The sequence below is a fragment of the Pleurodeles waltl genome, chromosome 11 (genome assembly GCF_031143425.1).
Source record: "Pleurodeles waltl isolate 20211129_DDA chromosome 11, aPleWal1.hap1.20221129, whole genome shotgun sequence".
Taxonomy (NCBI): domain Eukaryota; kingdom Metazoa; phylum Chordata; class Amphibia; order Caudata; family Salamandridae; genus Pleurodeles; species Pleurodeles waltl.
In genome coordinates, this window is record NC_090450.1 from 784819101 (window position 1) to 784843629 (window position 24529).

General features: G+C 43.3%; 1 protein-coding gene and 1 long non-coding RNA gene across 2 annotated transcripts in view; both read left to right on the forward strand.

Annotated features, from left to right (window-relative positions):
• Window positions 1–24529, forward strand: part of TESC (tescalcin) — a 240177-nt gene that overhangs the window by 107930 nt on the left and 107718 nt on the right. The gene's annotated exons all lie outside the window — the stretch shown is intronic.
• Window positions 899–4913, forward strand: LOC138266111 (uncharacterized). Its single transcript, XR_011199463.1, has 2 exons — window positions 899–1871; window positions 3963–4913. It is a non-coding gene; the product is annotated as an uncharacterized lncRNA (long non-coding RNA).

The window sequence follows — 24529 nt, forward strand, 5'->3', positions numbered from 1 at the left end:
CTAGAGATAGAAGTTCAAGCACTACTGCAAAGAAATGCAATAGAATTAGTACCAAGCACACAAATAAACACAGGAGTTTATTCACTGTACTTCTTGATACCAAAAAAGGACGAAACACTGAGACCAATTCTAGACCTCAGGGTAGTAAACACATTCATCAAATCAGACCACTTTCACATGGTCACACTACAAGAAGTGTTACCATTGCTCAGAAAACACGACTACATGACAACCCTAGACCTCAAGGACGCATATTTCCATATACCAATCCATCAATCACACAGGAAATATCTAAGGTTTGTATTCAAAGGAATACATTACCAATTCAAAGTATTGCCTTTTGGTTTAACAACCGCTCCAAGAGTATTCACAAAGTGCCTAGCAGTAGTCGCTGCACACATCAGAAGGCAGCAAATACATGTGTTCCCGTATCTAGACGACTGGCTAATCAAAACCAGTTCGCTCACACAATGCTCAAACCACACAAATCAAGTCATACAAACCCTCTACAATCTAGGGTTCACCGTCAACTTTGCAAAATCAAACATTCTGCCAAGCAAAGTACAGCAATATCTAGGAGCCATAATAGACACGACAAAAGGAGTAGCAACGCCAACTCCACAAAGGATCCACAATTTCAACAGGGTCATTCAACACATGTCTCCAAACCAAACAATACAAGCAAGAACAATACTACAGCTCCTAGGCATGATGTCCTCATGCATAGCCATTGTCCCAAACGCAAGACTGCACATGAGGCCCTTACAACAGTGCCTAGCCTCACAGTGGTCTCAAGCACAGGGTCACCTTCTAGATCTGGTGTTGCTAGACCGCCAAACTTACCTATCGCTTCTATGGTGGAACAGTATAAATTTAAACATAGGGCGGCCTTTCCAAGACCCAGTGCCACAGTACGTAATAACAACAGATGCTTCCATGACAGGGTGGTGTCCTGCTATTTGATAAAGTGTTGTTTTGACCAATGACTTTGTGTTTCACCACTGCGCATATTAGTCGCTCAATGTTCACCAGTAGCACATGGTATGTTTTGTTCAGTTTAGCCGCCTATGGGCTTTGACATTGCATTAGTCATTACATTCTGTATTGTGCCTTTTGGCTTTGACATGGCATTAGCCATTACTTTCTGTATTCAGTTGAGCCGCCTATGGGCTTTGACATTGCATTAGCCATTACATTCTGTATTCTGCCTATTGGCTTTGACATGCTGTATCCAGTCTAGCCGCCTATTGGCTTTGACATTGCATGCCTATTGACTTTGACATGATGTATTCCTATTGACTTTGACATGCTATTAGATATTCTGCCTATGGGCTTTGACATGATATTATATATTGCATTTTGTATTCAGCTTAGATGCCTATTGGCTTTGACATGACACTAGACATTGCATTTGATATTTAGGTTAGCTGCCTATTGCCTTTAACATGACATTGCATTTGATATTTAGGTTAGCTGCCCATTGCCTTTAACGTGGAGTTCTGTATTTTTCCAAGCTGTGTTTTTGCACCAGAGAACCAAGATGTTTTGCTCTCACAGTAGACTAGACCTGATAAGAGAGAGTACATGGGCGTCGTTTCTCTTCCCTTGAGCTTGGGAACAGGAGTAGTCTTGGAGACCTGGCCAGTCTCCAAAAGGCTTGCTCAGTTTCCCAGGTCTGAGAGGAGGGGGCACACCTTTGTAACGAATGTAACAGGCTGCAGAGAGTCAGATTCGAATCTGCCGGACCTCGTGCTGGAGCTTGGCGCCAGTTGCCAGCATCCCGTGTGGGTAGATGACACTCTTTCTCGCGGCTGACAGGGGTCTCAGCTTGCAGACCTTAGAAAGATGTAGCTGTAAATAGTTCCTACACGGTGAAGTATTTGTTTTGCTTTGCATTCAATATCTTATAAATATAACCTGCTGTGTATATTGCAAACTGATATATTTTGTTTGATTAACGCGGACTTGAAAGCTACTAATTCGTCATTCATTCATAAACATTGTGGTTGGGGAAGAATAAAATAACAATAAAAGTCTTCTTTGACCTCACAAGTGCATTTCTAGTGTGTTATGTTAGTGCTTAGAAACTAAATAAGAGGAAAGCACTACAATTGGTACCTGGAGTCGTGGGGTCGGTCATTAAGAGGTGATTAAGAAGGGGTTTGACGAGTTAGTAGATTTCTAAGTGCACACTTTAAAAGTGTAATTGTTTTTTGTTGTTTGGAGAATTACAGAAATTGTTTTCTGTTTGGAGAATCACAGTAGCACGGCAGACCATGTCTGAGAATACATGTGTTGATGAACTGCCTGATGGTGCTAAGAAAAACTGTGAATTGTTTTCTGTTTGGGGAATTACAGAAGAAAATGCATGTGTAGCTAAAAGGCCTGATAAGGTTTTGAGAAATAATTCCCGTTGTATATATGTAGAAAACGTGTGTTTTGGAAGTAATGATGACAGAAAGGTCTGGATACCTTTATCTGCTTACAGAGAAATGCAGGAGAAATGTAGGAAGTTGGAACATGAAAATAGGAATTTACGTGAGCAAATTAGCCAGGATACAATAATTCAAAATAAGACGGAAAGTTATAAAAGGGCTGTTTTTGAAGAATCTTCCTTGTCCCATTCCAGTAATGAGGGGGTTAAGACAGCTCCGAGCTGCACTGAGTTTCCATGTGAGCCAGGGTTTTTGGCAGCCAAAATGCATTCCTTAACTGATAACAGGAACAAGAGAGACCAGAATGTGATTTACAAGTTACCGTTGCAAAATGCACAAGTAAAACGAAGGATTTTAGAGCAAGACACCCCGAGTTTCATTAGTTTGTTTGATTTTTGGAAAAACAATAGCCCTCATTTGAGAGAAATCCTAACACTTTTGTACATGGTCACTGTAAAAAATAATATGCAGCTGCGCGCTTGTGATTTGGCAAATGAAATAATGCAGACTTTAGGTTTCTGCGCAGTGCAAGAAGGAAATACTTATGTACATTTAACTCATGAACAAGGAAAGAAAATAGTGCCCCTAGCTAGAATCATACAATGGATCTGGTACTTGCAAGACAGGGCTAGAGTACCACAGGTAAAAGAATTATCAATGAAATTGTGTGCACCATTTGAATTCGTGTCTACTGAAGATAAAAAGCATGTTTGTTTTACTAATGATTCATTGACTGAAATGTTATTTTCTGGCACAGTAGAAGGAACAGCGTTGTATAATGTGTGTCAGATTTTAAAGCAAGAGCTACGTGAGATGTGTCATTTTTACGCTGATTTTTGGTTCTTTGATAATGTTTTAGCCACATGGCTTGCACCTAACTGGTTCAATTACCTTGCAGATGTTAATGAGAAAAATGCAGAGAGAGAAGTGTTCACCCAGAATTCTGCCTTAGTGGGGATAGCTATGTGGGTGCCCCAGAAATGTGAAAAGGCCACTTACAGGTGGGCAGAGATGAGAGAGATGCCCATTCCCCTAGATTTGATAAAAACTGTGCAGCATGCACAAAAGCAATCTGTCATGCAAGCAGTCACAGAGCAGTTGGGGAGAGGAAAGTTACCAGGACAGAAATGGCAAAGTGATCAGGTTTTAGGGAGAGTGATTGCTGCAAATTACCAAGGAAAAATCGAAATTATGCTGATACCTAGAAAAGAATCTGATTCATTCATACAAATTGGAGACAGAATGGCCCAAATTGGCAAAAATGCAGTGAATGGAGGTTTGGTAAAGAAGGAGTCTGCCCCAGCCCTTCTGACAGTGCAAGAAAAAGGAAGCTGTGGCGCAGCAGATAAAAACCTCAGTGCTGATGTGTGGGCTGAAGCCCCAAGTGACCCTCCAGAACCTGCAGAAAATATAACAAAGGGCCTCAAAAACGTCCTTCTGATTATAAAACAGGGAAAGAAAGAGGAAGGGTGCAGTTTAAATGAAAAATGTTATTTGCAAGAACAGTCATACTTGTTTCTTTTGCAGATCCTACCACGTTTCGCCACTGTCCCTGAGTGCGCTGTGTGGTCCCCCTTCCGGTGTGTGCGTGTGGGGTCGGGGAAGGGACCGAATCCCCAACCTGAACCTGGCTGAGTAAAGTGCCAGCACCATGGATCCATTTTGCGCAAACTGCGCCTTCAGTTCAAGTTCAACTTGTTTGCTGTGTTTTTTTTTTTTTTTTTCCCCTCTCGTATGGAACTCTGACTTTTGCTTACCTTCCAGAAAACCTTTCAGGTGGACCGTGCACCTTTACATGAGCAGAACTCATGCCACATCAAATTGCTAACACTGTTGAATTAGAGACTCATTCAGAAAAAAAAAAAAAAAAAATAATTGCCCAGTCTTTTCTATGTAGATGTATCTGATGTGAAAGGTTATGAAATCAATGTGTTAATTCACTTCTATTGCTTTATAGGGATTGCTTTGATCATAATGTTTTTTTTGTGCTGATGTTTTTTTTTGTTTGTTTGAAATATGAGATATGTGAAACAAAAATTCATTGGTCAAAGGGCGGAATGTCCTGCTATTTGATAAAGTGTTGTTTTGACCAATGACTTTGTGTTTCACCACTGCGCATATTAGTCGCTCAATGTTCACCAGTAGCACATGGTATGTTTTGTTCAGTTTAGCCGCCTATGGGCTTTGACATTGCATTAGTCATTACATTCTGTATTGTGCCTTTTGGCTTTGACATGGCATTAGCCATTACTTTCTGTATTCAGTTGAGCCGCCTATGGGCTTTGACATTGCATTAGCCATTACATTCTGTATTCTGCCTATTGGCTTTGACATGCTGTATCCAGTCTAGCCGCCTATTGGCTTTGACATTGCATGCCTATTGACTTTGACATGATGTATTCCTATTGACTTTGACATGCTATTAGATATTCTGCCTATGGGCTTTGACATGATATTATATATTGCATTTTGTATTCAGCTTAGATGCCTATTGGCTTTGACATGACACTAGACATTGCATTTGATATTTAGGTTAGCTGCCTATTGCCTTTAACATGACATTGCATTTGATATTTAGGTTAGCTGCCCATTGCCTTTAACGTGGAGTTCTGTATTTTTCCAAGCTGTGTTTTTGCACCAGAGAACCAAGATGTTTTGCTCTCACAGTAGACTAGACCTGATAAGAGAGAGTACATGGGCGTCGTTTCTCTTCCCTTGAGCTTGGGAACAGGAGTAGTCTTGGAGACCTGGCCAGTCTCCAAAAGGCTTGCTCAGTTTCCCAGGTCTGAGAGGAGGGGGCACACCTTTGTAACGAATGTAACAGGCTGCAGAGAGTCAGATTCGAATCTGCCGGACCTCGTGCTGGAGCTTGGCGCCAGTTGCCAGCATCCCGTGTGGGTAGATGACACTCTTTCTCGCGGCTGACAGGGGTCTCAGCTTGCAGACCTTAGAAAGATGTAGCTGTAAATAGTTCCTACACGGTGAAGTATTTGTTTTGCTTTGCATTCAATATCTTATAAATATAACCTGCTGTGTATATTGCAAACTGATATATTTTGTTTGATTAACGCGGACTTGAAAGCTACTAATTCGTCATTCATTCATAAACATTGTGGTTGGGGAAGAATAAAATAACAATAAAAGTCTTCTTTGACCTCACAAGTGCATTTCTAGTGTGTTATGTTAGTGCTTAGAAACTAAATAAGAGGAAAGCACTACAGGTGGGGAGCACATCTCAATCAACACAACATAAGAGGACAATGGAACATACATCAAACAAAACTGCATATAAATCATCTAGAATTATTAGCAGTTTTTCAAGCACTAAAAGCTTTCCAACCAATCATAACCCACAAATACATCCTTGTCAAAACAGACAACATGACAACGATGTATTATCTAAACAAACAAGGAGGAACACATTCAACGCAGTTAAGCTTGTTAGCTCAAAAAATATGGAAGTGGGCAATCCACCATCAAATTGGTCTAATAGCACAGTTTATTCCGGGGATCCAGAATCAGCTGGCAGACAATCTCTCTCGAGATCACCAGCAAGTCCACGAATGGGAAATCCACCCACAAATTCTGAACACCTACTTCACACTCTGGGGAACACCACAAATAGACTTATTTGCAACAAAAGAGAACGCAAAATGCCAAAACTTCGCGTCCAGATACCCACACAAGCAATCCCAAGGCAATGCCCTATGGATGAACTGGTCAGGAATATTTGCTTACGCTTTTCCTCCTCTCCCTCTCCTTCCTTACCTAGTAAACAAATTGAGTCAAAACAAACTCAAACTCATTTTAATAGCACCAACGTGGGCAAGACAACCCTGGTACACAACACTGCTAGATCTGTCTGTAGTACCACACATCAAACTGCCCAACAAACCAGATCTGTTAACGCAACACAACCAACAGATCAGACACCCGGACCCAGCATCGCTGAATCTAGCAATCTGGCTCCTGAAATCCTAGAATTCGGACACTTACAACTTAGCCAAGAGTGTATGGAAGTCATAAAGCAGGCCAGAAGGCCATCCACTAGACACTGCTACGCAAGTAAGTGGAAAAGATTTGTTTGCTACTGCCATCATAATCAGATACAACCACTAGAGGCAACTCCAAAACATATAGTAAATTACTTGCTCCATTTACAAAAAGCAAAGCTAGCCTTCTCTTCTATTAAAATACACCTTGCAGCAATATCTGCATACCTGCAAACTACATATTCAACTTCCTTGTATAGGATACCAGTTATCAAAGCATTCATAGAAGGGCTTAAAAGAATTATACCACCAAGAACACCACCTGTTCCTTCATGGAACCTAAACGTGGTTCTAACAAGACTCATGGGCCCACCTTTCGAACCCATGCACTCTTGCGGAATACAATTCCTCACCTGGAAAGTTGCCTTTCTCATCGCCATTACATCTCTAAGAAGAGTAAGTGAAATTCAAGCGTTCACAACACAAGAACCTTTTATACAAATACATAAAAATAAGGTCGTCCTACGACCTAATCCAAAATTTTTACCAAAAGTTATTTCTCCATTCCATCTAAATCAAACGGTAGAACTACCAGTATTCTTCCCACAGCCAGATTCTGTGGCTGAAAGAGCACTACATACATTAGATGTCAAAAGAGCATTAATGTACTACATTGACAGAACGAAGAACATCAGAAAAACTAAACAGCTATTTATTGCATTCCAAAAACCTCATGCAGGTAACCCAATATCAAAACAAGGTATAGCCAGATGGATAGTTAAATGCATCCAAATCTGCTACCTTAAAGCAAAAAGACAACTGCCCATTACTCCCAGGGCACATTCAACAAGGAAAAAAGGTGCTTCAATGGCCTTTTTAGGAAACATCCCAATGCAAGAAATTTGTAAGGCAGCCACTTGGTCTACGCCTCACACATTCACCAAACACTACTGTATAGATGTACTATCCGCACAACAAGCTACAGTAGGTCAAGCTGTATTAAGAACTCTATTTCAGACAACTTCTACTCCTACAGGCTAAACCACCGCTTATGGGGAACTAACTGCTTACTAGTCTATGCATACCATGTGTATCTACAGCGACAGATGCCATCGAACTGAAAATGTCACTTACCCAGTGTACATCTGTTCGTGGCATCAGTCGCTGAGATTCACATGGACCCACCCACCTCCCCGGAAGCCTGTAGCAGTTCAGAAGTTACCTTCAATTTTGTACATTTGTATATATATTACTTAATCCTTTAATAGGTACATACTTACATTTTTCATTGCGCGGGCACTATTACTATAGTACAACTCCTACCTCACCCTCTGCGGGGAAAACAATCGAAGATGGAGTCGACGCCCATGCGCAATGAGCACAGAAGGTGGAGTCACTCGGTCCCGTGACTCGAAAACACTTCTTCGAAGAAAAACAACTTGTAACACTCCGACCCAACACCAGATGGCGAGCTCATGCATACCATGTGAATCTCAGCGACTGATGCCACGAACAGATGTACACTGGGTAAGTGACATTTTCATTCCGCCAGATGTTTTTCTATTTTTGGCAGTTCACATATTGACTGGTACAAAAACTGGGTAACACCATTTGCAAATGCCATCTCATTCCGTCTTGCTTGCATTGTTTATGCATTTGTTTAGAATGTGTGCATGCAATTGCCACTTGCACGGACCTGGTGGCAAATGCAAATTCTAACAGCAAGGTGCTGTGTGTCACACTCAGATCTGAATAAACATCTGTGCTTAAACATGTGCAAACACCATTGTGGCCACATGCACGAAATACTGTCACATAATCTGCATTAATAAGGCATGGATGAAGTGAAAGCTAATGGCACTTACTTCAAAGATACTAATGGCAGGTACGGGCCTAGGTATGGGCCTAGAGCTCTATCCAGTCTGTCTGTTTCTCTGGCCAGAACACAGTAGCTCCGGGGTGTCTGGACACGGAATAGTCTTCATGCCAAAAGACCACCAATCATTGTGGTTAATCCCATGGTAAATAGTTAGCACGGCTCCGAGCACTTTCTTTAGGCTCACGTCATCAGACGGTGCCGAACATGTTATGATGTTGTGCGACAAAAAAGTGACCCGAGGAGGGCAAGGCCATGTGACTGACAGCCTCGTGAGTAAAGCAGGGCACATTCACCCAATAACAACACAATTACCGTTCCTGTGATTGCCACATTATGAGCTCAGAGAGTGGCACCCCCGAGCAAAAGTGGAGTTAAAGAGAACTGTGAGTCTCCGAGAGAGAGCGCGAGGGAGAGGTGTCTGTAGTAGATCCCAGAAGATTTTGTAGTATCCACAGGACCCACCTTGTGTTTACCATCAGCCCTCGTCTTGTGTATATCACCAGTCATTAGCATCCACATTCTGGCAACCTCCTGTTCCCAGACTGTCTCCATTATCCACAGTCCATGTTCTCTCAGTCCAGGCCCTCTGGATCTCATTCTTTGCCTGGATCTATAGACTGATTACCGACGGTCCCTACCCCCTGTGTCCCAGTCTCCCACGTTTTTCTCACAGCCCCTCCCGTCTGTATCCCAGCCTGTGGCTTTTATCCACGGTCAACGTGACCCCAGCCCATGCTCTCTGGATCACACTGTTTCTTTCGAACTCTCGGTCTGCCGTCTCTCCGAGCGCCCACGTCTGGTCCTCACAGGCAGGAGCGCGTGACTGTGGATCTCAAGGGGAGGCTAGGATCAGGGACGAAGGGCAATAAGGGAACTGAGAACCGGGCATTTATGGAGCATGAGGCCCAGGGTTACGGAAGTGCTGAGAACATAGCATCTCAAACCAGGCAGCGATGAAGCAACAGTTATTTTTTTTAACGTTTTCCGTTTTTATTATTTCATTGCTCCGGAGAGGTTTCCTGGCTTCTTCCTGCTTGCACTTTACCGACAGGTCATTGCAGTTCCCATGAAATCACCAGCCCACTCCGAGAGGGTCTGAGAGTTCCAACGCTGACGAGGGACTGGAAAAATACTGCCTCAGAAAACACGGCGTGGCTAAAACAAGCCTAAGGGAACCCACAGGGAATAGAACCACTTTTGATTTGTGTCCTTGACACTGCTGGATTGAGATCTAATTACAAATTCCAACTCTCTCCAAGGACAGCAAATAAAACGATTGGTACAGCTATTAAAACATGTTTTCAGTTTTCTATGCAGCTACTTTACCGACCTATTTTCAGTCACTTAACCACCCTCCCCTTCGAATGAATGCTGAGGGTATTGATTCTTTCTCCATCTTTTAAAACGGGGGCATCTGCCTGTGTTTTGTGCTCTTTAAGGGTGCATGTCGAATTTAGGGGCAGACCCAGCAAATTCATTGAATATGTGGCTTTGCACGAAGTGTGGCGGGCCTACCTTTTGGGTAAGCTGATTCATTAAATTCTATTGCTGTATATCTTTTAAATAAATATGCATGGAAAAGGGAATTTTTGGACGGATCTAACCCATGAATACAAATGATTACTCTTTCACCATAAATTAATATAAACAGAATGGGAAAATGTGTACAGGGCAGATAGTGACGAGCCACATGGAAGGTCCTGAGCATTGAAATAAATGCAGACCCTCCTGTCAAGCCATTAAGAAACGACTTCTATTACCTTTTAGGATTCATAGAAAGATAAATATTCCTCAGTTTCCCTCCTTGGTATATGGGATTATGGATAAAGGCTGATAGGGTAGGCTCAGACAAAACAAAGACATTACCTGCAACCTCACAAAGGTACTTGGGAGGTAGAGGTGGGTCATGCAAATAGAAATAAATAAGGTATAGACAAGCTGCATCTTCGTTGTTGAAGAATACATCAAAGATAGAGATCATCATCCTGGGGACAAACCATATACATAATATACCACTGTGCCCACTTGGGGTACACCGAGGTTGGAAGATTAATTTGGGTTTGTCAAGGCATTAAAAAGACCCAACTACGTGGCCCAATTATACACTCAAAGTGGGGCTGAGGCCTCAGACTGATCTTGCCCAGATATGCAGAATTGTCCATTATGCTGTTCAACTACATATGAAGAATGTTGGAACTGCCAAAGGACATCCATGCAAAACAGCCCACAGCAACCCAAAAAATCTTTCTGGAGTACACAGAGGACAATAAAGATGTAGGGAAATCCAAGACATGTAGATGGTTGCTTGAAACACTTCATGGTTAGATAGAGAGTGGGCTGCAGACATAGGGGGTCGACTAAACAGAGATATCTAAAGAATTCATCCCAATTTTTATATGCGTAGATTGAGGATACATTGTGGACTTGGAGGTACACTTAGTCAAGTTACACAGAAATCGTCTCTTTATTTTATTACAACGTCTAATTCCTATTGGAAATTCAGCATCTTCTTGATCTGGATCCTAGGCCATGTTCCTATACAGTTTGATTGGTAGAATCTCCTGGCAGCACAGGCTGCTGCACGTGTGGTTGTTTCTCTTCTATTAGCACTTTACAGGTTCCACGTCTCACCCTTCCCATGAACCGTCTTGGCAACATGCTATGGAAGAGATGTTCTCCCCACGCACAACTAAATAATTTGGCATTTCGTTATTTTTCAAAGACAGCATGGTGGAACTGTGTCCACTTTCCTTATTTCTTTGCTTTCTTAACTAGGCCTTGGACGCTTCTTTGTGTTCCTTTGACAAATGGCATGGTTCCCTCTCCTGTTCTACTTGTCCATGCCAAAGAGTATCAATATCAGTTTTAGTTGCCTTTGTTGCCTCTTTTGTACTTCGATCAGCTTTGCTCTGCCCATTGCTTTATCCCAATTTTTCTCCTTCTGTTTCCTGAGAAGTCTAATGAATGGTTATGATTCACACTTGAACACATTTGCCATATGAGTTGGGGATTTCATAATTTGACTTCTTTCAGAATGCCTCCATAACTTTAGATCTGGGTTTTAGTGCACTGTCAGATTTTGGTCATAGTTACTCTAAAAGTATTGACGTGTTTAGTGGCTGAGTAGCAGATATGAAACAACTGACAAATGCAAACGAAGGGTCAGTGTCTGCCTCCGAGATGGGTTACGTTTCATGCACATCAAATTAACTGATGACCATGAAGTATTGCCTTTGTTCTTGTATTTAAAGAGACTGCATCTTCAAATTGCAATAGGTTTACCTGTGTGGTGTTTCTGAATCCTGCCTTGTCCTCTGCATCATTCTCACCCCGGATCTAATCCAGACCAGAGATGTCTATGTCAATTCTGTTGGATTTCCCCAGCAAAGCATGTCATTAAAATGTATTGGTGGACTGCATCAGACTGACTCAGTGTTGGATGCAGGGCAACTGGATATGTTTGAAAGGGAATACATCTAGGACCTGTTCCTAGCTGGCATGAATCTCTAGACTGTGAGGACTACCTGGACTACAACCAGCTCCTATGGTGTGATGTACTCCTAGCCAGCATTGAGCATCTTGGCTGATATGAGCTCCTAGGCTTCTTTGTCCTCATAGTCTGCAATGTAGTCGCAATGGACTCAGAGGCTGCTGTGAGTTTCAGCACATGTACATTAGCTCTTGAGGAGTATCACAGGAGGTTTGTTGGTTGGAAAATAGGCAAACCGCAAGATCTGAGGCCTGAGAGGAAGTAAATGTCTTTCTGTGTGTCTGTATGTATTCTTTTGTCTGATTGGCTGGCAGTACATGCTTCAATATCTTATGACAGAACATTCAAGTCATTTGTAGTTAGTTGGAGAAGAGATGGTCTTTAAGGAGGGCAGGACGGTGCTCTCAGGCACTGGACATGTGATAGCCCTCTGTGACCTCTACTCCCCCCATGCCAGGCATGTGCACCAGGGACCAGGTATCCTCCATGAAAAGAGGGATAGCAGACCAAACATCCTCCATGAAAAGAGGGATATCACAGCTAGCCCAGGGTTCTCACCTGACAGGAAGGGATGTATCCAAAAGGAGACCCTATGGATGGACGGTCATGCACCAGGCCTTGTCAAACCACTGACAGGCACATTCCTTAATGCTGTCTTAATCGTGGATGCTGTCTTCATCAGCCTCAAAATGTAAATAGAAGTTGCTGGACTCAGACCCACGTTTCCTTGGAAGGCATTAACTGTGCCTTAGGAAGGGAATCACCATTAGGGGCTAACAACAGATGGGCATGATACTAAACACCTTATTGGAGTGCAACGAGCTAAATGGAAGGTTACTTCACACATACTTTGGATTTTTATCATTGTCACATACCTTTGTCATCCCAGCTATGGATTATTGGTATCAGCCTGCTGTTTTGGAGAACTCCAGAAGAACTTAGATTTAATGATGGTCAAACCTACTCATATATTAAGTTTAATTTCAGCATTTGTTTCACAACCCAGAGCAGGTGTAGGGAACTACAAGCACATATCACCACTCAGGGAGGGTTGAGAAGGAGTGGAGGAAGAGTATATTATCTCCTGACTGAGAGCGAACCCTTAGGGCATGTGTAAATGTACCCTGTTTAATTGTATGTGGTTATTCTTTAGAGAGCTGTGATTGTGCTTTCAGTAATTTTGCTATGATGGGGGATAGATACATTTCTCATTGTTGGTGCCCTGTGAGTGTTTTTCATCTAGGAGATACATGATGGGGCTTTTCGGACCTTTACACCAGAATGGAGGCATTGGGATTAAAGTTGAAAATGCCATATGGCTACAGTATGCACAAGACGTCCACCAGATAGGTGTGCCTTTCCCTGTACAGATAACATTAAAGCCAGATCGCCGTGGTACAGAAATATTTTGGTCAGAATATCATTTGACAGAATATTGTATCCTAAATTTCCTTTACAAAAAACTGCTCCTTTTCATTTAACTGAAGATCTACACCAAATAGGATGACAATTTTGGAAATTAGATTTATGGCAGGCAATGTTCTGACCACGATATTTGACGTACAACCGTCAGATCAGACTCAGACAGGGTGGAGTGCCACCCCAGGCAGATGGCCAGGCACTTGGTTATCTAGTGTTGTGCTGTTAGGAGCTTTTATACCACCAGTGAGATCTTTGGCTGAAATTAACACTTACAATGCAACACGCTATAATGAACGTCAAGGCTGCTATGTACTTTTAGTCCGAGGTGGTCGCACTGAACTCCACTGCTGCAGCAACCTTTTAGGAGCCTATAAGCCCCAGAGGAGGTGATGAATTCCTAGGTTATGCCTTTCTTCTTGCCTGCAATGTGCCCCTAGATTGTGATGTACACCTAGGCTGCAATCAGATCTGAATTTTCAATGTGCCCCTAGGCTATAATGTGCTTCAATAAAGTCCTGAACTGCTAGGCTGTAAGGTACTCCACGTTTGCATGAGCCCTAGGCTTCCTAAAGTCCAGAAACTAGTAGGAGCTCCTGGGGTGTGCTTTCCTCCTTTTCTGTCATGAGCTTCTGAGCTGTGCTTTGCTCCTAGGCTGTGATGACCTCCTGGTCTGTGATGTGCTTCCAACCTATGATGTACTCCAAAGGGGTGTTGACTTCCGGATCTGTGATATGCTTATAGACTTAGTTGAACTCAGATGCGTTTATGAGCCCCTAGGCTGCCATTAAGTCTTAAGCTGGTATGTGCTACTAGGCAATGATGTGCACCAAGGCTGACAAGACCCTCTTGGCTGCAATATGCGCCAAAGTTTGTAAAGAGTCTGAGGCCGTATAAAGCCTTTGCTCCTTCACTGTGGTGTACTCTTAGGCTGCGATTAGACTACAGGCTACAGTGAACTCCTAGAAATACTTTGCTCCTTTTCTGTGATGAGCACCTAGGCTCTGATGAGCTCCTGCTCCGAGATGAGCTCTTCATACAGTATATCCGTATAGGTTGTGATGTGCACCACGTCTGCATGAACCCAGGGCCGGGATAAGACCAGTGGCATGTTGAGCTCCTAGGCTGTGCTTGATCCTTATTTGTGGAGAGCTTAGGCTGAGATGCTCTCCAAGGCTGTGGTGAGCTCCTAGACTGCAACGAGTTCTCTGCTGTGAGGAGCACAGAGGTAGCCATGAGCCTGGCCAGTAGGCCACAAAGCAATGATCCACCAACCACGTCCACCCCATGGAAAGCGTGAGGAATGTCACCTTTCACAATTGTCTCTGCTTTGAGTCCCAGGTCAGTGCGGTAAATTAGAGAACACATCATGAATTCGAGCACAGTGTTGTTTGTTCAGTCGTAATGTCAGCATATTTTGGTTTGTCAAAGAAAATATGTTCACTAAGCTGCAAAATGTACAGAATCGTGCAGCTCATATTGTATGTGGTATTAGGAAATATAATCACTTCATGGCTTGCAGGAGGAGGCTAAAATGGCTGACGTTTTAAAACCGGTCTAGCTGTGAGCTTTGCGCGTGATCTGCAAAATACCTCACGGTCACACAGTGTGATACTACAAAACAGATCAGGCTGCATGAGTCTGCATAATAGATAAGATAAAATTCTAACCAAAAACATCATATTAGCACGTATAAAGCACAGAAAGGGCTATCAAACTCCTTCAAAATAAATGAAAAACTTTAATACAGAAAACTAACAACCACTGAGCAACACTAGGGACCATAATTTTGCAATCTATGCGATAGAGAATAAAATCTATTTTATGAACTAAAAACAACATTTGAAAACTGCCTATTGAAGAGTGTCACTATCTGCTTCTTTAATGTCATTTACTTGGGGGTAACGCTTCAGGCACATGATTTAACGTACGAAAATATACAAAATAAATATTCATATTCACATCAGGACAGGCATAACAGTAGAAAGAAAAACAATAGAATGGGATAAGGTGCGGAAATAAATGAAACAATGTAAATGGATACCTTTATCGGTGATGGATTCCGTAAACCCACATGAGTTATCTGGATTGCAGTGATTTGTTAATTTCAGGAGATAAGTTTGCAGATGTATGTTTGCAGGCTGCAATAAAGAGGTCTTGTAAAAGGTTGGTACCAGAGTTAGTTTTGTTCTTATTAAGGCCCCTTTTTTCTCATTCTTGTATATTCTCGTCAAATATACCTGTGCCATTTATCCCCAGGTTCTCTTGAGATAGGAAGCTGTCCATTGCGGCTCAAAGGGACATATTTAAGAGCCCCTAGCGCCACCTTAGTGCCATTGCAACAGGGGCATTCCCCCGTCAGGGGTGGGCCTAAAAAATTGCGCCGTAGCAGGTATTAAAAAGGGGCATGCCATTATTTATAATGAGCCCCTATATACTCTGCAGGAATAGCACCAAAATGTTGGTGCTACTCCTGCAGAGTACTTCAATAGCATACCTGCGCCATGATGCCCCGTACTTTAAATATGGTGCACACAAGGTGGCGGTAGGGAGGCGCTAAGGGGCGCAGGAAAGTGGCGTTGCACTGGGTGCAGTGTCACATTCCTTAAATCTGCCCCTAAGTGTTTTACCATGTGCTGCAGTAGGACTGCTGTGAGTCCTGCTTTACTGCTTCTCACTAAGTTTTGGCCACCAGGTTCTCCTGTGTAGACTTTGACCACTCCACAGCATGATTGCCACTCTTTGTCAATCTTGTTTGTAGCTTCAAATACAAGGTATCTGCTTCAAAAACGATCAGCAGTGATTAAGTGCCCAGAGTCAACAAAAAAAGAGAGTCAGAAAACAGGAGGAGGAGGAAGGCAAAAATTTTGGGGATGATCCTGCAAAAAGGGCCAGGTCCAACACTCCATGAGAGAGGAACTGCCGGATCTTCAAGAGGCCTTGGGGGCATCAATCTGTCTGTCAAGAGCCCTCCTCGCATAAAACCCTTCACACAGAGGTAGATCCCAGTAAAGACACTAAGGGGCATATTTATACTCTGTTTGCGCCGAATGTGCGTCAAAATTATTGACGCACAATCGGCGCAAACCCTGCCCCATATTTATACTTTGACGTCCGACCCGCAGGCGTCAAAATTCCACCATGTGCGTCATTTTTTGGAAGGGGGAACCAGCCTTGCGTTAATTATATGCAAGGTAGGCGTTCCCTTCCAAAAAATGACTTTAAGGCCTGTGCCCCTTATTTATACTCTGGCGTCATTTTGACGCACAGGAGGGGGTGGGCCTTAAAAAACGGCGCACAGCCTGATGGGCGCTGTTTTTTAACGCCTGGTTCAGGGCAGGCGTTAAGGGACCTGTGGGCTCGGAAGGAGCCCAGAGGTGCCCTCCCCTGCCCCCAGGGACACCCCTCCCACCCTTGCCCACCCCAGGAGGACACCCAAGGATAAGGATGGAGGGACCCATCCCAGGGAAGGAAAGGTAAGTTCGGGTAAGTATTTTTTTCCGATTTTTTTTTGTGGCATGGGGGGCCTGATTTGGGCCCCCCTACATGCCACTATGCCCAATGACCATGCCCAGGGGACATAAGTCCCCTGGGCATGGCCATTGGGCAAGGGGGCATGACTCCTGTCTTTGCTAAGACAGGAGTCATGTCAATGGAGGCTGGGCGTAAAAAAAAATGGCGCAAATCCGGTTTGAGGCCTGAATTTTGCCTCAGACCTGACTTGCACCGTTTTTTGACGCACAACCCCCATTTTCCCATACGCCGGTGCTGCCTGGTGTGAGTCATTTTTTTTTACGCACACCAGTCCGCAGCGCCGGCTAACGTCATTCCATTAATAAGGCGCCTGCATGGTGCGTTGGAATGGCGTTAGCCGGCGGTAAAATTTTTGGCGCACAACTGCGATGGCGCAGTTGTGCGTCAAAAAGTATAAATATGGGCCTACCGGCGTTGTTCCCGGTCGACATCAAAAGATAGGATTTTGAGAGCAGAGAAAATCCCTGTGTGCTCACCGTCGGCGTCGCCACGTGCTCACCACTTGTTGTCAAGACACACTTTAGTTTGAAGTGTCACGATCTCCTGAACACTCCACATCCATCTGTGAGACAGATTGCTTTGCTACTGGGATCAATGTCCTCTTGCATTTTCATAGGCCTACAACGATGTCTACAGGATTAATGGATCCAGTTTTTAGATCATTGGGAGGACAAGCCGCACTTCTCGAATGCAGCAATTAAATCACTTCCATGGTGGTCTCAACAATAGAACTTGCTGGTAAGAGTTCCTTTTCACCACGACCCACCAACACAGACACTGATCACAGATGCCTCGTTACAGGGGTGGGGTGCTCACGTGGGTTCCCTACAGATTCAGTATTTTCTTCCATCAATAACATCACACTCTCTTCTTGTCCAAACCGACAACACAGCCACCATGTACTATCTAAACAAACAAGGAGGAAGTCGTTCTTGCCCTCTGTACCTAGAAGCTCAGTCCGTTTGGAAGTGGCTAATAGCCAAGACCCTATAATTACAGCCAATCACCTGCCAGGAGCCCACAACACTCATGTGGACTCTCTCAGTGGACATTTCCACAAAAATCACAACTGGATCCTACATGATGACATTGTGCATAACATCATTCGAGAATTGGGCCATCCACAAATAGACCTGTTTGCAGACGCAATCAACAAAAAATGCTGCAACTACCCATCCAGGTTCTACTAACCTAACCAGGATCGCTGGGGAATGTCCTTTTGTTAAGTTGGTCAAGGAAATTTCTCTACGTGTTTCCACCAACTCCGCTGATTCCAACAGTGATCAACAAATTGTACAAGTCCAAGACTAGAATGATTCTCATAGCACCAGAATGGCCTTGCCAGTGATGGTTCATGGACCATCTCCATCTATCAGAGGCGCCACACAAAAGGTTGTCATGCATACAGGATCTTCTGTACAAGTTTAGAGGACAAGTTCTACATCCAAACCTCTCCTCCCTGAACCTGACAGCATGGTTCCTGAATTTCTCTAATATGGACATCTTGGGCTTTCAAAGGAATGTATGCATATTCTAAAGAAGTCCAAAAGACCTTTAACCAGAAAATTGTATGCTTTCAAATAGAAGAGGTTCTATTTATGGTGTGTCCAGAGAAATCTCCACCCTATTTTAGGTCAAGAAAATGTAATTTTACCTTATCTCCTCCATTTAGCGAAATCTGGTCTGCAGTTCTCTTCCATTCAGGTACATCTTGCACCTATTACAACGTACAGAAAGTCATCCTCTCACACCTCTTTCTTTAAAATGTCAGTGGTCAAAGAAGGGCTAATAAAGGTGTTTCCTCTGGTTAGGTCTCTATGTCTTCTGTGGGAACTTAATTTTGTCCTTTCAAAACTCATGGGTACTCTTTTTCAACCAATACACAGAGCTTCTTTACAAAAGCAGCTTTTCTAGTAGCCATTACTTAAAGGGGTAGTCAGTGAAATTCAATCTTTGGGTGACAAAGAATCATCTGCGGTCTTTCACTGAAATAGGTTGCTCATGAGAACACATCCTAGCTTTCTCCCCAAGATGGTCTCTGATTTCCATATTAACCAAACTATTTCACTACTGCTTTTTTTCATAATCCCTCTACCTTAGCAGAAATAGCCTTCAATTCTTAAGATATTAAAAACAAATTAAAATTTTATCTGGCTAAAACAAAGGATATCAGAAAATCAAAAATCACCTATTTGTCAACTATGGTCCAATGAGAATCGGCATAACTTCCTCCAAACAAACGATTTCTAGGTGGATAGTTTTGTGTATAGTGTTTTCCTATCAGTTAGCCAATAAAAACTGCCAGTGGTAAAGTGGCAACAGCTGCCCTATTAAGGAACATAACTTTTCCTGAGATATGTAAAGCTGCAACTTGGAGGTCTGTACATACTCAAAACCAGAAACTCAAAACCAGAAACTCAAGTATGGCAGGCTTCGTAGGGCAGGCTTCTTTGAGGAATCTTCGTGGATATTTATGACAGCTGCTATTGGTTGGTACGTCCATAAGTTTGTGATATGGGCTTGCTGTTCTATTCAGTGCGTATGATTATTGATGAGGATCCCTTGGAAGAGAAGGAAAAGTTGCTTACCTGTAACCCTAGTTCTCTTCTAGGAGAATCCTCATCAAAGTCAAAAACAACCCTCCCACCTCCCCGGATGAATCTTTATTGCAGCTCTCTCACTCTTTGTGGTACAGGACTTTGTGACCTTAAAACAATGAACTAACCTAACTGTCATCTGTGAGGCATGATAGGATACATGTGGTTCTTGGAGCTCTTTAAGGCACAGTGTCAGTTTTCGCTCCTGTTTTTAAGTGGCAGCCTGTTGGCTAAAAATGTCTAATATTCCCTTTCATTTTCTTTTAAGTAAAGGTTGTGAAACAGCTCTGTGCTATTTTTTTCTGTGTTTAACAGAAACAAGTTGCTGACTACTAATAATCTAAAATGGAAATTCAATATAATTTAGACATTTAGGGGGTCATTACATCATTGCTATCATGTAGCACTATAATAAGTATAGGGCCTATTCATAAAAGCATTTTGAAGTATGCATATTAGTCCTCTTTTAGTGATCTTTCGCGTACTCTCAAATGCTTTTGCGAATTGGCCACACAATACTTAAAAATGCATATATTTAGGGAATAATCATATACAGTTAGTACAGCTATATAGACCTATGCCATCTTTGCACTTTTACTAACAGTCAGGTGGACATTTGGGGACCAAATCACAAAGACATGTAGGAGTATGTAAAAGAGGACTCATATAATACAATTTCCAGTATTCATAAGTGCTTTTGTGTATAGGCCTCAAAGTGTATGTATATTCAGAGGATACACAGCAGGTAACTGTGTGTTATGGTCCCATCCTGCTTTTGAGGTATTTTCACAAAGTGGTAATAAATCTTAAGGCCAAGTGGTATCTAGGCGTCTCCAGATGCCTTCACTACGTGTTTTTAAACAGGAAAACGTGTAGTGAAAGCACTACTAATGGGTACATTTGAATGTTGGAGTTTTGAAGCTATGTCTGTTTGTGCAGTACAAGACAAACATGTCTATTCACTGAAAAAGCTTCCGTGTAAAATGAGTTGTTGTTACAGTCTGTAAAGTAAAACTTACTGAATATTCCAAATGAAGGCTAACCATAAAACTCCACTCAGTTCACTGTTGATGCCCTTCGGGCATTCCCAATAGCCCTAGTGACTGCAAGGTGTTCAGCAGTGTGGGTCACTGAGCTGTACTCAGCATGTACTAGGCTGGCTCTGGTCAGGTCCCTTGTCCCTTAGGCCTGTCCACAGAACCTACTATCACAGGCATATCTATCAACAGTGCAGCAGGCCCACTAGCCCCGGACCCAGGGGTTTGAGCAAGCCTTGGAACCCTGACTGTCGTTGTATTTTACTACCCCACCAGCAGTCAGCAGGCAAATTATCCTTGTTTGGGGTCGAACCCTTGGCAGCCTTGGTGTGCCAACACAGCACAGTGCTTAGCCCTAGGCCATGGCTTGAGCCAAGTACCCTGCTAATAGAACCACTTCGCATGGCCAGTTCATTGGGCATAGCACATGCCATGAGCCCATTCCCAGTTCCTAGTTATGTGACAGTGAAGAACGTTCATATGCTGCAGCAAGGGAGTAGCCAGAAAACATACGATTCCCCACTTTGAACTTTACCCTAAAAGGTTTTGAGAGAGTGAGGTAGAAAGTAACCAAAACAGGTGACCCCAAACTTTTCTACTAGGGTTTATTTCTTTGCTTCTGCCTTTTTTTCACTCGCATTTCTTCTATATTTCTTCCTTTCTCTGCTTCCTTTTCTTATAATTGTTCCTTGTTTACGTCTTTCTATCCTCGCTGCGTCTATATTTCATTCTCTGCTTCTTTATTTCCTTCTCATTATCTTCTTCTCTCACGTTTTCTCTTCCTTTCTCCTTTCACTTCTGTTTTTTTCCAATTTGTATTATTTCTATACTCTCTTCCTTGGCCACCGTGTTTGCCTTCTTTGGATTTAATAGGCCCCACCCTTCAGCCCTGCCATAATATTATCTTTCAAGTTATTTATGAGCTGCTGAGCAGTAAGTCAAGAAGGCATTTCATTGTAAGTAAATCAGTTAATGTGACAAAACAACATTAGCCTGGGGGAACTATGAGGCTCCAGTGTGGAGGATGGCACAAAGAATCTGTAACGGAAACATTTTCCACGAAAAGCAATGTTGTACAGGGTGCAGAATCTACCTTTCGTTTAGACAAGCATACATTTGGACAGACTATATGTATTTACCCTACGTTGTTTTTTACCTTCGCATGCATCGCCCGGGTCAACCCATTTGCCTTCCTGGCCTCCAGGGTGGGGTGCTGGTGCTTGGCCTACTGCTGTATATGCTGTCCTAACCTGTCGCAGCTTCCTTGTGTGACAATTCATTTCATTACAAGGACAGCAGTCCGCGTTTTTCTGTCCAGCACCCTCCTGGGCTCCCGTCGCCCCTCCCGCTACGAACAGGATTCAGCAAATGAGCAGAGCGAACATAATATTCCCAGAGAGGCACTTAGCTCACGCTTAATTAATAATTTAAGGCTCAGATCCACCAGCTGGATTCCAAAGTCGGCGAGGTGCAAACAGTGTGGGAAAGCGGCATCGATAAGTGAAAATAAATATTTGAAGGGAACAGAAAGGTTCCAGGCAGTGCGAAGCACTTGAGGTGTGCCCAGCCTGGAGATGGTTGTTAGTGGTTAAACACGTAGCACTGCCCACTGCAGGTGACCTCTTTATCAACCGAAGGAATGTAGAGGCTTAGGAGAGGCCTGGTACAGCAAGGAGGGAAGCTTTGATTTGTTAACAAAAGAAAGTCGGCGATAACGCCAGGGAGCTATTATTTATCTATGTATGCCTCGGTCATAGAATTCAAGGCGGGGGCTTCAGTGCCTCACGTAGGTTAGATGTGACCGGACTAGCTGCAGGAATTGTATTTTTGTAACATTGTCTTTTCTATGCCTAGAGTAAAATATCTTGTGTAGTACATGTAGTGTTGAACGCAGACAAATACAAGCATACAAGTAAGTATTGTTTGAAATAAAAGATGTGCCTCTTTAATTCTGTGCTAGAAATAGGGTCTCTGGTTTGCAGTGGTTTGCACCCAGTCCAAGTAGGGACCCTCACTCTAATCAGGATAAGGGAGCAACACAGCTAAGATAACCCCTGCTCACCCCCTTAGTTCCTTGGCACAAGGAATCAGCCTTATCTTAGGTTAGCAGTGGTAAAGTGCCCAGAATCCTAAAGCCAACACAAACAGGTCAAAAACAATAGGAGGAAGAAGGCAAAAAGTTTTGGGATACGTCTGCAAAAAGGGTCAGGTCCAGCATTCTGCATATCAGAGTTCTATCTAAAAACAAGTCTTAATTTTTAAGTTAGCTCCCTGTTTACACTATTGGGGCATCTACAAGTGGCTCTCTTATTAAAATGCTACCCCACGGAAAAGTATGATTAATTACATTTATCAGTTTTGCATATCTATTTCAGCATGGGTCTCACAAGGAGGCACTTCATTATTCATGACACTGGACTTTAAATAAAAATTGGCAAAGCCAATAGGTCTTGCCTGTGCAAGAGCTATTGGCTTTGCCAATATGTTTTAGCCATGTTGTACACCAGCATGGCTAAATGTTAGTGGGGTGAAGAAGAGTCTTGTGGAGTGGAGTGTCATAAAGTGCTGTAAAGTGGAGTTTTATGAGGTGGAATGGAGTGGCGTAGACTGGTGTAGAGTAGAGTTGAGTGGCGTGGAGTGTCATGGAGTGGCGTGTAGCGCTGTGGAGTGTTGTGGAGGATGTAGTGTCGCAGAGTGAAAGGGTGTAGATTTGAGTGCCGTAGAGTGGAGTAGAGTGTTGTAGAGTGGAGTAGCATAGAGTGTCATGGACTGGTGTAGAGCAGAGTGGAGTGATGGTACTGCATAGAGTGGAGTGTTGTAGAATAGAGTGTCGTAGAGTGGATTAGATTGTCATACAGTGGAGTGGCATAGAGTGGAATAGTGTAGGAGAGTTAATTGGCAAAGAGTGGAGCAGATTATTGTAAAGTGGAGCGAAGTGAAGTGGCATAGAGTGTCATTGAGGTAAGTGGCATAGGGTGAAGTGGCATGGAGTGGAGTAGAGTGGAGTAGTGTGTCATAGACTAGAGTGGAATAAAGTGGCATGGAATGGCACAGAGGGAGTTGTGTACAGCGTTGTAGAGTGAGTAGTGTTGTACAATAGCATATAGTGGAGTAAAGTTTTGTAGAGTGGATTGGCATACTGTGGAATAGATTTTAATGGAGTAGAGAGTCATAGAGCGGAGTATCATAGAGTGGAGTGTAATGGAGTGGAGTAGAGTGAAGTGGAGTAAAGTACAGTGGTGAAGAGTAGATTGACATAGTGCAGTGGCTTAGAGTGAATTGGTTTTGAGTAAAGTGGTGTAGAGTGCAGTGACGTACATGAGAGTGGCATGGAGTGCATTGGCATACAGTAGATTGTTGCAGAGTAAAGGGCAGTGGCCTGGAGTTCTGTAGAGTAGATTGTTTCAGAGTAGAGTAAAGTGGTTCAGTGTAGAGTGGAGTGGTGCAGAGTAGAGTGAAGAGGTGTAGAGAGGCGTAGAGTGAAGAGGTTTAGAGAGGCATAGAGTGCAGTGGCGTAGAGTAGAGTGGTGTACAATGCAGTGGTGCAGAATAGATTAGAGTGGCGAGGAGTGATGCAAGGTGTAGTGGCATAGAGTGTATTGGTGCAGGGTGCAGAAGAGTGACAGAGTTGAGTGGTGCAGATTAGAGTGCAGTTGTGTAGGGTGCAGTGGCATAGAGAAGAGTGGTGTAAAGTAGAGTGCTGCAGAGGACAGTGGCATAGAGTACAGTGGTGCAGAGTAGAACAGAGTGGCATAGAGTGCAGTGACATAGAGCAGAAGGGTGTAGAGGGCATAGCATGCAGTGGCGTAGAGTGCAGTGGTTCAGAGTAGAGTGGCATTGAGTTCAGTGGTGGAGAGTGCAGTCTTGCAGGGTGCAGTGTCAGAGTGCAGTGGCACAGAGTAGAGTGGCACAGAATAGAGTGGTGCAGCGTAGAGTAGTACAGAGAACAATGGCGTAGAGCAGTGGTTCCCAACCTGTGGTCCGGGGACCCCTGGGGGTCTGCGAAGGCTTCTCAGGGGGTCTGCGAGAGTTTTGAAAATTAAAAAATATTAACAAATATTGGCTCATTGGGTCCCCAGCTTCCAGTAATGACTCAGGCAGGGGTCCCCGGATTCCAATGATTCAGTGGGGGTCGCTGGGTTCTAT